This window comes from Amphiprion ocellaris, chromosome 20 (genome assembly GCF_022539595.1).
Source record: "Amphiprion ocellaris isolate individual 3 ecotype Okinawa chromosome 20, ASM2253959v1, whole genome shotgun sequence".
Lineage (NCBI taxonomy): Eukaryota > Metazoa > Chordata > Actinopteri > Pomacentridae > Amphiprion > Amphiprion ocellaris.
The window spans coordinates 1,935,703-1,950,681 of NC_072785.1; the positions used below are offsets into that span (position 1 = coordinate 1,935,703).

At 37.3% G+C, this 14,979-nt stretch overlaps 1 protein-coding gene across 2 annotated transcripts in view; it reads left to right on the plus strand.

Annotated features, from left to right (window-relative positions):
* Positions 1 to 14,979, plus strand: part of LOC111574422 (leucine-rich repeat and fibronectin type-III domain-containing protein 2) — a 216,486-nt gene that overhangs the window by 159,352 nt on the left and 42,155 nt on the right. For both annotated transcript variants that reach the window (XM_023278996.3, XM_035952246.2), the window contains one exon: positions 1,204 to 1,293. The gene's annotated coding sequence lies outside the window, so the exon portion shown is untranslated. The remainder of the gene's footprint in view (positions 1 to 1,203; positions 1,294 to 14,979) is intronic.

Genomic DNA, 14,979 nt, shown 5'->3' on the forward strand with positions numbered 1-14,979 from the left:
GGAACTTAAGCTAGGTTAGCACAATTTTAGCAATGCGACGTAAATGAAAAGCATGGCGACGCAACAAAGCACACGTCACTGATCGTGACACGTGGCAAAGAAAGTTAAACTGAAACAGGAGAGAGTTTGAGTCATTGCTAATTTCACAACGATGTTATAAATTTACCTGTCAGCTCAGCCCACTCCTGTAATGTTGCCTGGCTGTAGCTGACTCCTGTACATAGCTGAGGATTGAATGGAGTCAGAGCTCCATGTATTGGACAAATGGTGCAAGGACATTATTCTGCGTGACTCTGACACTTAACAGCATTTACTGTTTTATGAGAAATTAAGAATATATCGGCGTTTATTCGGCAGGGCTCCCATGAATCAGTCGGGCCCTATTTGTTAATTTCCTTCACATGAAATACAGCCATGTCAGACCACATTTTCAGACTACTTTCATCTTCGTTGATCACTCACAGAAAACATATGTTCCTTTTCTTGTCAAAACACATGATACATGTAAATACTAGACCTATCATTTGTACACGGATGACCTTGTACATTATGGGCTCTGTCCAGCTGCTCATACTTGAAGCCTCTTTCAAACATTAACAGACATGTATGCATGCACGCCCACATCCTTCCTCCCACACACATTTACAAAGCAAACAAAGAATACAGCTCCCAGACAGTGTGTTTAGAGAGGAAAACAGCGTGTAGGAATGACAAGCCACAAAAAAAAAATAAAGGGAAAGAGACAAATAATGTGTGTTAAGTCATTGCCGAGATTATAATGTCACTCGGGAGCCATGGCCCTGCACAAACACCCCGTTGTGCTCTATTTCAATAATTTTCCATAAACCAATCTAATCAGCTTCCTCCTACACTGTGCTTTAAGGAGATTTTTATAAGCTTTTGTTTGAGAAGCAGATAAATCCTTATAAATCATAATAGCATTGCCTGAATTGTAAAAGATTTCATAGCTTAGGGAATGATTGGCTCCCAGTAAATGTATGTAATAACACCTGTATTATGCCTTATTTCAGTCCATGTCACAGAACAGTTATTCCCAGAGTCACATCTGTACAATGTGTTTGTAATTCCTTTATACATGAAGTCTTATTTAGTATAATATTCACTAGCAGTTGCATATGACCAATCATTGTTTTTTTAAAATATGGATTTTAACAGGTTTCTTTTTTTTAATTTTCTATCTAGAACCTGATTGTCCATCTTGCTATCTGGGTGTGAATGTGTGGCCTTAAGGCATTTCCGAGGGACCATATGGCACAGTACCACATGATATAGGTAAGATTTGCCTCCTTTCATTCCTTTTTTTTTCTGTTTAACACAGACATACTGTGAGGCCTGAGATTACCCCAAAAGAATTCCTTGACCTTTTTTATCTCAGCACAGTGAGAGCAGCCTCAGGCCTTGGCAGGAAATTCACTGGTCAGAGGACTTTTAATGGGATAATTATGATAGAAACCTGAAATAAGTTGAGCCTTTAAGAGCTGAGCAATATTTTTTTTCTTCATACACACTGATTGTTCTGTCAAGAAATAATCCTAAGAATGAACGAGATTAAACAAAGTGATGTTGTCATGTTCTGAAAAACTATACAGCTGTCTCTGAAAAATAAGATATTAGTGACACACAAAGATGCAGTCAATTTGTTTCATTTCTTTTCTCTCACATTATCTTGCGTTTTCTACATAGATTGTACATAAAAGATGGCAATGCAGTTTTGACACCTTGAGTTTGGAATTGGGACATCTTGGTCCTTTGAAGGCAGACATACTGATTGGGGTATAGATCTGATTGAGAACTTGTAGACACTATGCGTGCCCATACAGTTGGGATTTGACAGTCACAGGGCCCCGTCTGAAACATACTCTACTTTACCGTCTATTTTACTTTAAATGGGACCATGATTTACAAAATCAATATCATGATGTTTTCAGAAAGTCTTCAAACTAAAGACTGATACCATAAAGTAATAAGGAAAATGCTTACTAAGGTAACAGATTTCATAAGAAGTAGGCTCATTTTCTTAGACTTCTGTTTTTTTTACAACTACAGTAGTTGCCCCCTGCTGGCTGTTAGAAACAATGCAGGTTTAACGCACTTTTATGCTAACTTTTTTGACCCAGATGATATGCCGATTTTTATGTACACCATATGGTTAATTACCCAAACAGCTTAAGCAGGCTACTCATACAACAGCTTGCATATTAAGCCTTACATATTTATTTTATCATTGCAGTCACAAAGCACTGGAGGATGCTAGAATGTATCAACCAGAGGGCACAGAGAGACGCTGTACTGTAATTAGTGGTGGAGGTTAGGGTAGACTGGGTCAGACAATAGAGCACCAACCCAAATCATTTCACTGCTGCCTGCACTGTGTGCACATAGTCTATCTGTTAGCTGGTGACAAGGTGAACTAAATGGAATTAAATCCTCTGTATTCTCATGTAATTGACCAGCTGCCATAACATGACAGTGAATGCAAACATTATGCCTCCCTTTTTATATGGGGACTTTTCTTATGGTCTGCAAGACGCATCACCAGTTTCACACCTAAGGACCATTTTACTAAAAATTAGCACTACTTGGTTGGTCACAACAGTTGTATAATATACTCTGTACCTCTGCACAGAGGTTGTAAAAGATTGAAAAAGAAAAAGAAAGAAAAAACCCTGATGATGTAATTTTGTTTTTCAAATTCAGATCAAAATGCATACAAACCGGAGGTGTGGAGACTGAATAGATGTGTATTTACCAGGTTGGTACAGTTATTTCAATGGACTATGGGAAATGTATTCCATCAATTTTGCATGTCAGAGTCCATTACCAAGGAATTCATTTTTTCAATTGAATAGAGGATCTGGAGGAATGTAGCAATAAGTATTGAAGTGTTGAAAGATGTGTAGATATGTATGCAAGGAGGAAACAAAGTCATGTAGAGGAACTGAGGTTTTCCAGAGTGCTGTGTTCATATTGGGTACATTCTCAAAGTTATGTTATAGTTTTGATACAATTTGTCAAAATTTGTGTCAATTTATCTGTATTGTCTGAATCTTTTTGACAATCTGTCTTCTTTCTGTCAAATGTAAATATAGACATGGACAGTGTTTGTGTGCTCCAACCAAACTGTGCCAATGACAAAACAATGCTGGGACAACAGCTGTTCTGGAGCTTTTGATCTTATCACATAATCTTTCTCTGCAGATATAGTTGGCCACTTGTTCAAAATTCCACTTCACTGTAAGGACTTCTTGTCCATGTGGCTTAAAGGCTCAAAAAGTTATCAAGACTGTTGTCAGCAGGACATTGGGGGACTTATTAAGGGTTAATGCTGAAAGAAGATTAGGACATTTTTGGAAATTAACTTTCTTCCTGAGATAAAAACAATAATGTCACAGTCATGCACTGTACATTGAATGTAAAGGCACTGCCTGCAGCCAGATAATTTAGTACTTAGTACGAAGACTTGGGACAGGCAGGGAGCAGCAGGCCTAACAAAACCCAGGTTCCACCTTTAAAGCTCACCAGTTCACAGATTCTGTCTCACAAGTCACTCTCTCCACAAATGTATGGTGTACATAAAAATGGACACATCCTCTGGGTCTAAACATAGTAATTGACAGAGTGAGATGCAGTGGAGCCATTTTGAAGCCCACAGTTCCAATGTTTGGTTGGTACTATGTTTCCATCTGCAGCCAGGACCTTCCAAACCTTTTCCTGTCTGCTACATATTTTAGCTACATTGTCACAAAGTGATTTTAGAAGCTAGAGAGAGCAAGAGGCAGGCCAGCTGTCAATCACCAGCCACATAGCTGACATCAAACCTTATTTTAATCTTAACATCCTATTAATGAAGCAGTAATTGCAAAAATGTCCACTAAGAACACAGGTGGGACCTGAATTTAGCAACTCAGATCATAATGACGTAGTGAGAAAAAAAAAAAAAAAAAACACTGACTTGCTGTGACTGCTGCATTTTCAAAGAGAGCAGTGAATGCTCCAGAGTTCTTAACAGGTCTGACACAAAGTCTCCCAGCAACATGGTCAGCGGTTGGCTTTGACCATTGTCAGACTACAGTAGCCTATTTGATTCTATTCTACAATAATATACTGTCAGCATCTTACAGCCACCAGGTCACCAGCAGGGCTTTCAGAGTAGTTCAAAGCATTATGAATGTAGATGTTCCAACTTTTATCAATACCTTATATCAGTTAGATTCAATTAGATAGATTTTCAGAAAGAATTCAACTGTTCTGTTAATTTAACTTTGGCCAAATAGGCGAAATTTATAAAAAATAGATGGATATTTGGAGTTTCATCTATTTTTGTTCAAGACTACAAAGTCAGATATTCCATTAAAAATCAGCCATTTCCAACAATGTCTAGATTGTATTTCTGGGTCAATATATAATTACAAGACTTTTGTAACATAGTTGACATTTTTGCTGTTTTCAGGCATAAATCAACATGGCCGCCTGTAACCAAACACCACATGACAATTTTAGAGAAAGATTCTTCTAAATATTATACATATAATTGAGTAAAACTGAAACTGAAAGTTATTTATAAAGATATTGTAGTAAACCTGTTGACTACTTTATATTAAATAAGTCAGAAAGCCTTGGAGTCTGGCCAGTCTTTTCTTCAGGAGGAAATGACATCATGTGGAGCAGGTCATGTGATCTGGAATTAACACACTTCCTTGAGAGGTGTTTTTGGAATGGGAAACTTAGTGGAAAATGATTTCTCAGACACAGATATAATTAGTTATTTTCCATATAAAATTTGATATTTTGCCAAAAAAGAAATATCTGTCATGATTATCTCAACTTAACAAAAAGAACACAATCAAAACGATTTTTGAAAAAGCTCATTTTGTTATTGTTTAGTGAATAAGAAGGTGGTCATTTTTTTTATTAATAAGTGATTGTTTCCATAATGAATAATTATGCAAAGACATGATCATAAAGAACATAAAAAACATGAGTTTTTTTTTTTTTTTTTTTTTTTTTTTTTACTTTTAACAGAAATGGATGCAAGATATATCCCATGGACTTCAACAGTCCCTCAATTATATATTGACTCTTCTGATTCATTTAATGTTATCTTCATTGAAAAAAACTGCCTTTCTTTCCAAAATAAGGACATTTCTAAGTGACCCCGAACTTTTGAAGGATAGTGTACATTGTTAGCTTCAGTAGATTTATGAGCTGTTGTGTAAAAGTTGTGGTACACCTGTTTGCCAGATACAGTGTAAGGATCTCTTTGATGAGTACTGGCATCGGCTTCAGCCTCAAGCTATGATAGTTACCGCTCAGTTACCCCCCCCCCCCATTGCAGGTCTTTATGCAAAGCTTAGCTAATCATCTCCTGGCTTCAGTTTGACATTTCATGCACAAATATAAGTATGGTATTACATAACACTCTGCAAGAAAGTTTCCAGAAGGGTGAACTCGTTGAAAAGTTGGATAAGAGTGAGGCCAACCAACCGAGAGGAAAATGATAATACAGGTGGTTTGTTAGGGCTGTGAGAGGCAAAGTTAAGGCAAAAAGATCAATTTTAAATGACGTAACACTGTCAGACTGAGAAGAGAAAGGAGCTTTATGGCGGAAGTTTTCCTTATCGGAAACCGAATAATAGAGGCTATCTCATGCTGACCAGATTGTAAAACCCTCTGGAGCAAATGCGTTGGACAATTACTGGGATTCTGATAGGACTGTGACCATGGTAGAATAACTGACAATGTACATCCTGGGAACTACTTGTTAGTGAATGCAAGGACCAATTTAACCTCCCTGTGAATATGGCTGTGCAGTAGCATGACGATGATTACAGATTTGATGCTGTGATCATAGCGGCCTCAAATAAGACCTCAGCTGTTAATGATGATGTCACTGTTGTAAAATCGTGTCAGTTTGGAGCCTCAGTGAAAAGTGTCCTACTTTCTTAATGAACTCTTTGAATCTCCTGCATCATGATGGATTTAAAGTGCTGCTCTCATCTTTTTAAAGCTTGTTCACACGGCAGAAAAATGAAGCTCATGAAAAAATAAAAAAAACTGATATGTGCAGAATAAATGTGCTACTTGATTTCTTTCATTCGCTACTTTGACTAGTTTGGCCTCAGACTCTGTAAACCCTGTACCAAAACAAAGCGATGCTTAAACTCAGGCTGCGGGGGATTTATTTTGATCCAAAGTACGTCTAGCTTAAAGCATGCAGTACTTGAAGGGAACAGAGTCGTGTCTGGCTTTTGTTGGCACTCAAAGAAACATGAAGAGTGTGAGAGAGGAGAGTCAGACTAATGTTACCAATCATTTTACAGTGCTGCTTTGGCCCTGATATGTCCCCCTTTTTAAATATAAAAGTCTTGGATCGGATAAATTTAGCGCATCAATGTTATGTCATTACTTTATATGGACATATTGATATAAAGTGCAGCTGTTTTCAATAAGATGTAGCTTCTGATTCACAAAGGCATCTTTTGTAACATGGAAAGGATGCGTCACATATTTTCATTAGTTCTTTGTTTAAAGTTCCTGAGGCTGAGATGGCAAACCAGAGTTAGATATATTCTAAGACAACAATGAGTGAAAGTTTCACAAGTGATTTCTGACAGCTAGTAAGTACATCCGACAAACTCCAACTCAATCAGGAAGCTTCTTTTTTCTCTTTGGAGTCTCTCAGGAAATCCATCATGCAGTGTTTCAATTAGTTCCCCCCTTCGTCCCATAATTCTACCAGTCTGATGTGTTAATGGAAGCGCATTTTGCACGCATGCTGTAGATGTTAACTTTCAAATTACTGGAGACCTGTTATAGTTAGATAACATCTACAATTTCGCTCTGCCTCGTTGCATTTTTGTGTCGGAGGTACTTAAGATTCACCCTGCACAACTGGCAGGAACAAGGCCGGTACTATATCTATATATCGCATCATTCAAGCTGCTATAATCGATCTTTTTATGTTCACATTCAATCTAATGGTTGTGTAAAAGGTGTAACCCTTTAGGAGAAAAACCCTAGGTCAACTTATGCAAAATGAATTTTCTCCCATTTAACTTAATTATGGATGTGTGCATTAAATCATATGTATTATATAAAAAAAAAAATCTGTATTAACATATGATTAACATACACTGTCATTCAAAAGTTTGGGGTCACCCAGAAAATTTCATGCTTTCCATGAAAACTCCCACTTTCATCCATGTGCTAACATAACTGCACAAGGGTTTTCTAATCATCAATGAGCCTTTCAACACCATTAGCTAACACAATGTAGCATTAGAACACAGGAGTGATGGTTGCTGGAAATGTTCCTCTGTACCTCTATGGAGATATTCCATTAAACATCAGCTGTTTCCAGCTACAATAGTCATTTACCACATTAACAATGTCTAGACTGTATTTCTGATTCATTTAATGTTATCTTCATTGAAAAAAAATGCTTTTTTTCAAAAATAAGAACATTTCTAAGTGACCCCAAACTTTTTAGTGGTAGTGTATATGTGGTAGAAGTTTAGTCACTGGGTCTGCTACAGCCATTAACAGTAAAATCCTGACCACATTTATGGGGAAATGGATTTAGAACGTTCACATCTGTGACTGATTCTTCCTCTGATGTTTATTCCTCTGGTGCAGTTTCCATTGAAAATATTCCTCAGCATTATACACACCAGTCTGTCTTCTTTATTTTTTGATGCTGGTGAACACTTGCACTGAGTTTTGAATAAAGCTTTAACATCTAATACATTCCATTGCCTTTACAGAGCCTATGGAATGTTGATGGATTTTAGAGATTTTCTCTTAGTTCCGTTGTCCTTTTTAACCTCTTGACTCTTCTAAATGAATATCAGGAGAGGTCTCTGTTTACACATGTACACTCCTTTTGATGCCCACCTGTATCACCCAGTGGAAAAACACATAAAATCCATAGAAAATCTTTGGGATCAATAAATGGAAGCAAAATACATTAGATACTAACATCTGGTTTAAAATAGATAAATAAATAAATATATAAATAAATAACAACAAAAAACAATGTTCAGCTGCTTGATCATCATACCAGCAAAAAGGACAAAGAAATCTGTGTGAGACACTGAGGTGTACGATGCAAAGGAACATTTTAAATGCAAATTCAAAATCTGATACCCCATCAAAAGTTCTGCTTTGCACCTTCATAACTTCTGTGGGACCACCTGACTGAACTTTTAAAACCATAGACTGTGCTTAGTGTGCGCTCTCTGTGTCACTAGTCAAAGGTGCTGCACTAAATTACAAGGTGAACAAATACAAATCTTCATCTAGAAAAATGTACCATTTGTAAAACATACAATCAGAATCAGACAGAATGGCAGCAAATTAGCTCTGTAGAATGAAGGATTTTACAGTTCAGTTGTATTATTCCTTCTGACAAATGACACGAAACTTCCACTACCATTCAAAAGAAAAGCAAGTTTTTTCAATGAAGATAACATTAAAATGATCAGAAATACAGTGTAGACATTGTTAATGTGGTAAATGACTATTCTAGCTGGACACGGCTGATTTTTCATGGAATATCTACATAGGGGTAGTAAGACTAGTAAAGCCACAAATGCAGTATCTTGTCAGGTTTGAAAAAGATGATGTTACCTTATTTTGGTTTTTGGTGTTAAAATGTTTTGGTTGCTTGTTGGATTTGTCTGTAAAACACATCACAGGTAGTAATATTCAGCTTGTGAACACAGTAACATTTCCTCCAGGGACTTCCTTTCAGGGTTTCAGAGACTCAAATTCTTCACAGACATTTCTACCGAAAAGTGGGCTTTCAGATGTGGGTCTTTACCAGACAGGGAGGGTCCAAGGAAACACATATCTGAGATGCATTAAAGGAAATATAGTGTCCAGGTTTGTTGCAACATAGCCCTGACATGCACTACCATTGAAAAGTTTGGGGTCACTTAAATGTCCTGATTTTTGAAAGAAAAGCTGTGTTTTCCAATGAAGATAACATAAAATGAATCAGAAATACAGTGTAGACACTGCTAATGTGGTAAGTGTGTATACTTAGCTGGAAATGGCTGATTTTTAATGGAATATCTACATAGGAGTACAGAGGAACATTTCCAGCAACCATCACTCCTGTGTATAGCTGGACCTGAATATCTGGCTCATTCCTTCGTTGGTAATTACCTTGAATGGTAATGTACATTTTCTGTTTGTGGCCTCATCTCATGTTTGCTTTTCTTTTTTTTAGCATTTAAAGCAAACATGAGATGAGAAAATGTGGAGCTTGAGCGGAGCTTCTATAGCACCCTTGGTGCGAACACACCCTCAGTGTTGGTGTCTCTCAGCTGAGCAGCCACATGCATGGGCAGGAAGCGAGAGGCAGGTGTGATGACAGGAGGGAGGGCTGCTGGTGGTGGAGATGGAGGGTGGGGATGGTGAGCAAAGGGGGGGGACCGATCAGGAAATAGTGTAGGGAAATCTAATTTATTTTTCATACGCTGCTGAGATGGAATGTCATATATCATGCTATGCAGCAATTTTGTGCCAGTCCCAGGCTCACAAAAGATGAAAGAATAGTGATCAAAGATACAGAGAGGGAAGTCAGCTGCTGGAGCTGCTATGGGATCCACTTCCACTGAGAACAATATAAACTGTGTTGAATTAGTCATCCACTATACTGTCACTGTTGGTTTTCAATGTGGTACAACTCACTTCAGACATCTAACAGTGTTAGATGTTTGAAGTGACATTGAGTGAGTGAAGTAAGCCTCTTTTTTCTTTTTTAAAAAAATCATAAATAGACACCAGGCTTGAGAATGAATAGACAGTGCTTATGGAATGTCTGATTTCTAAAAGGATATACAGTAGTATCTTTATCAAATACAGATATAAAGGTCAAACCCACATACTGACCAGGCAGTACAATGAACATTATTTAGTATTTAATTATACTTTGATATAACAAGGACTTTTTTTTAGGTTGAAAGAAGCAGACATTGTCTCTCAGTGTATAAGAAGTTATGGACATTGTGTAGCTTTTTCATTTGTGTTTCAATAAACAAGAAAATATCAGCATGTATAGTTTTAATGAATTACATGTTATAAAAGAATGAAGAGAATCATTTTCATTAAGATTTCCACTTGACAAATTTTTGTTTTTTGTTTTGTTTTTTAAAGTCCACAGCCACTCTAGTCTCTGAAGCAGTGAAGTGTAATTTAAAAAAAAAAAAAAACCTGCATTCTCTCTAACCGCCAGCAGAAGGCGACTCCTCTGGCTGCAAAATAAAAGTCAGATTGTATAGAAGTCTATGAGAAAATAACTTGACTTCTCCATTCATCTGTTACTTCAACAAACATGTTCCTAGTGAGTTTATGGTCTCAATCACTCATTTCAAGAATTTATAAATATAGCATCGTATTCATTTAGTTAAAAAATGGTTCTATTTAGAGTGGAATTGACGATAAAGCAGGGTATGTTTTAGGCAGGGGCTATCTTGTGATTTACATGTTGCAACTGTTACACTGTGTGTATTGTCCTCAGGTTCTCCACTCACTTATGTCTAATTTCAGAAGCACAAGATGAGAGTGGCTAAATGCTTAACTCAAGCCTTAAAAATGGTAGTCCGCAAACCAATAGGTGGTCACTATGTCTATGTCTATCTTTTATATACAGTCCATGCAGTAAATGCTAATGTCATGTAACTCAACACACAACATCAAATCAACAACAATCTACTCATTAATTGTTGAGATATTTCAGTTTAGAAGTGGTGGGCCAACAGATAAGAACTCTATTTTCCTGACAGCAAAAATACTTTGGATCAGTCAGACAGCAGCCAATCATGTTCCGTGCAGGAAGTAAAGCAGTGAAATAATGAATTGTTTACGACTTGAAATCTAACGTGTGTTTAGGAATTTAAATTGAAGGCTCCAGGATGGCACTGCGATGGTGCTGCTTTAAGGACACACTTCTTACTGTTGTAGCTGTCGGCAGATACTTGATACAATACACAAATGGTAGTGGAGTAGAGTGGAGTGGATTCTGCTGATGAAAATAAACAATGTTGCACCAACAATCACCAGTCATGAGCGGTGCCTATAAATGCATGCCGTGCTCATCTCACCAAAAGCACCCTTTACCCTTTCTGGTTCAAGCCAGCCTTTCAACCAAACACTATCTATTGCCAAGAGGCCAAGCACTGTTGGCTTGTTGGAATAAAGTCACGCACATCCCATAATCCTTCACAGTACATATAACAGATACCAACACAGAGACATAAATCATAAACTTGAGACATGTTTGTCATGATGTGGAACCTGTCTGGACTTCATAGTCTTAACTTCCAACTTACTTTCTACAGTTACCTTGTCTTGCCTCTGTTATCTCTGATTTGTGCAGTGTTCAAGGGTTGAGCATCGCATACTGTCAAGTATTTAAGATTTCCTTTCCAATTTAAAAACTGGAGGAACATTCTTTGTAGTCCTGTTTTAAAACATGAAGTCCTCGGTGCTTGGCAGCAGACTGCGTAGAGCCTTAAACTTAACTGCACTGTCCATGCTTTCATTCCCAGCTGGCAAGTCATTTTTGCTTACCCCTGTGTTGTTTTTAGCTGTAATATCCAAAGAGCAATACAATACAGCTCAGAACACAGCTGTGAACAAATGGAGTGGCTGTATATCTACAAAAATAAATGAGCATGAGTTGGTACATGCAGAAATTTTGTGAGCTGCATTAATTTAGAAGTCAGCCACTGGAAAACAGAAAAGTAGGTATTTTACTGATTTAAAAGGTGAGAAAAGTGAGTGGGATGAATTAATAAATCACGAATAGACTTTAAGAACTGTGAAAAGACTTTGTGGTGTTTGCAATGCAAGTAAAAAATATATCTGTATTTTAAAAGTTACACACATACTTGCATAACATCAGACTCCATATGTCAGCAACCATGGACCACAATTATTACTCTGCCAAGGAAGACAGACTTATGTGACAATCAGCATCGGTTTGTCTGTCTGTTTGAGCAACATGACTCAAAAACGGACGAACAGATTTGGATGAAATTTTCAGGGAAGGTCAGAAATGACACAAGGACCAAGTGATTAGATTTTGGCAGTGATGCAGCTTATAGTCTGGATCCACGGATTTGTTCAAGATTTCTGTATCATTGTGAGATAGAGGCATGGTGTCACTGTAACCATGACAACAAGTGAACACTACATCAGCTGCCTGCTGACCATCACATGATTGTGATCCTACGACAAATTGACCGCTGTGGACTCATCAGGACTTATTCATCAGAAATGATACAAGGAATAGTTGATTAAATTGTGGGGGTGTTTCGAAGTACCATACATATTTAGGTCATGCGATTCAGTATCTGTACGTAACGTACACATACATAACACACATCAGCGCTCAGTGCAAGGTCATTTTGTTTGTGGGTACATCTATATTAAATCGCCACATTCTATACTGCTGTGATTTCTGATCATCAATAACTAATAAACAAATGCTGCATTTCTACAAATAATGCTGCATTTCTGACAATGCCATATGGGGGAATGAACAGCGTCAGAGTACTGCGCTTGTCAGATGTGGTCTTGGTCCAGGAGTTCTGATTCAGTTTTTATACACATCCAATCCAATTTACAGTCATTCGAGTTGAAAGCAGACAGCTTTTATTAACTGAAAAGCTGGATATAAATGTCACAAGAACATTGCAGCATTTACCATTTGTTTTGAGCTAGAGTACAAAACTTCTTCATGTAAATAAATGTTCATCCAAGCAAAATGAGTTCCTGCAGTGCTAATTAAGCCTATCAAAGTCAAGTTAGTGTCTCTGTATTTTGCAGTATGCTATAGTTTTAAATGTTTTCTGTGACAATATTCATGCGCTGGTGCATCGAAAGGGATATGTTTATCATTAACCAGCAATAATTGGTTTACCAAAGCTGAAGAAAGGAGGAATCACTGTGATGGAGATGGAGTAGGCTACAGTAAATAGGAGTATTGTGGAGTCTGTGGCTGGAAAAACCAAAGCAAACCCAGCAAAGGGCTGAAGCTGACCATTAGCAGTTTGTTTTTGACCTTTGAAACTAAATTTGAATGAAAATAATCTCAATGTGCTCTTACCTTCACAGTTTTATTCCACATCTTGCAGTCATCCATCAGTGAATTTGCTTGTTTGTCACAGCTCATTTATTATCACTTGATTTACATGTAGATAACGCTATGACAGGTAGCCATATATGGATTTGAAGCCGTAACCTGACTTCAAGAATAATAACTGACGATGGAGATGTTACTCTTTAGGAGGAGCTAGCTGCTCCTCTAACTGCTCAATTTTCATTCCTCTTTGAAACCACTTTCTGTCCATAATTTTCATGATGTGTTGTTGAGATTTGGGAGGCCATTAGAGATTTAAGCCACTATCAAATTTAGATTCCAAAATCCATGATACGATGTATGTGGGATACGAAGGATAAGCAATCACTTCTTTGATTAAGTAAGTCAAACGACAGTCAGCTGGTCATGTGACATAATTTAAATGGCAGCAAATTATGAGGGTTTTGTTTGTAACATTAGGTAATACGTAATACCTGAAACTTTACATGAAACTGAAACACTAGAATGAGACATGAGACAGAATCAGTTGCTTATTCTTGGTATGCCTGAATGTATAGTTAAGCTTGTGACCTTGAATGTTGGGATCTGAATTTGAATATACATGATCTAAATCTTTGAAACTTGGATTTTTGCTCTGAATTTACATTTATTAAAGTATCGATCTAAAAAAATGAGGTATTAAATTCCAAAGTGTTGAATTTAAAGGCAAAAACATCTGGTTCATATACTTTCAATGCAAACAAAGAAATCCATGCTGGAGATCCACTAATATTTTATAAACATAATTAAAGTCTCTACCTGTAAGCTGAGACAGTGTAGTGAGGCTGATCTTTACCAGCTCTTGCTGCTTTTACATCAACCATTAAACCACAGATGCTTCTGCAATCTGACAGAAGCCTTGAGAGCTGTAAAGATATTATGGAGTTGACTGTAAATGTTAATAGACAGGCATCATAGTTTTATGACTCCTTGGAATGCTTGACTTCTTCTAACCTGCTCTTTTTTTCCTCCCTGCCTTTGGCTTCTATAGAAAAACACTAAAGCATCATATCCATTACAATGCTCCCCTCTTGACTGCACAGCTTCCTACAGCAAACAGCGTGTTGTTTGCTCAAATGCAATACTGACCTCTGCTTAAGAAGACAAAGCATCCATCATACATATTAATACGCACAGTAAGTCATAGCTTTCCCTTTCAATTGCTGTTTGATTTATTTCTTCATTCACTCAGCTTGTCATCGATTGGCTGCAGCAGGCCCCTTTCCAACCTTTTCCTTTTTTCTGCTTTGAGAATTTCCACTGCCTTGTTACACCCCAGAGATCAACCAATTACAGTATCTATATCAGGCTTAGAAGCTCTTTCTACATCACTGGCGCCATGGAAAATGTTCTGATCTGTAGCATGTTCCACTTTATGATTTCCAAAGGAGATATCGAGCTAAATATCAAGGCGAACCCAATATTCGCGTCAAAAAAATCAAAAAGTCCTTTTTAGCTGCTCATTTGTTCTCTAATATTTAGTACATTTTTTCAGGGTTTTTTTTACCCTCCTATAATTGGCTAGTGGGCGTGTTATTATCTTCAAACGAGGGGTTGATCAAAACCTTTACCCACTGGCAGATACAGTATATCATTTTAGATCTTAATAGACAGTACTAGTTTAACTGACTAAGTGGGATTTTTTTTTTTTTGCAATGCACGACATGATCGCAGATTAAATTGTCAAGACACTCAGCAAACCCACGCAGCACTTGTCTTTTGCTATATGAACATGAATGCAAACTAAATTGGTGAGAACTGCGGCTGCGTTTAACACTTGCCTTTCCTTTTCATCACTACATTCTGTG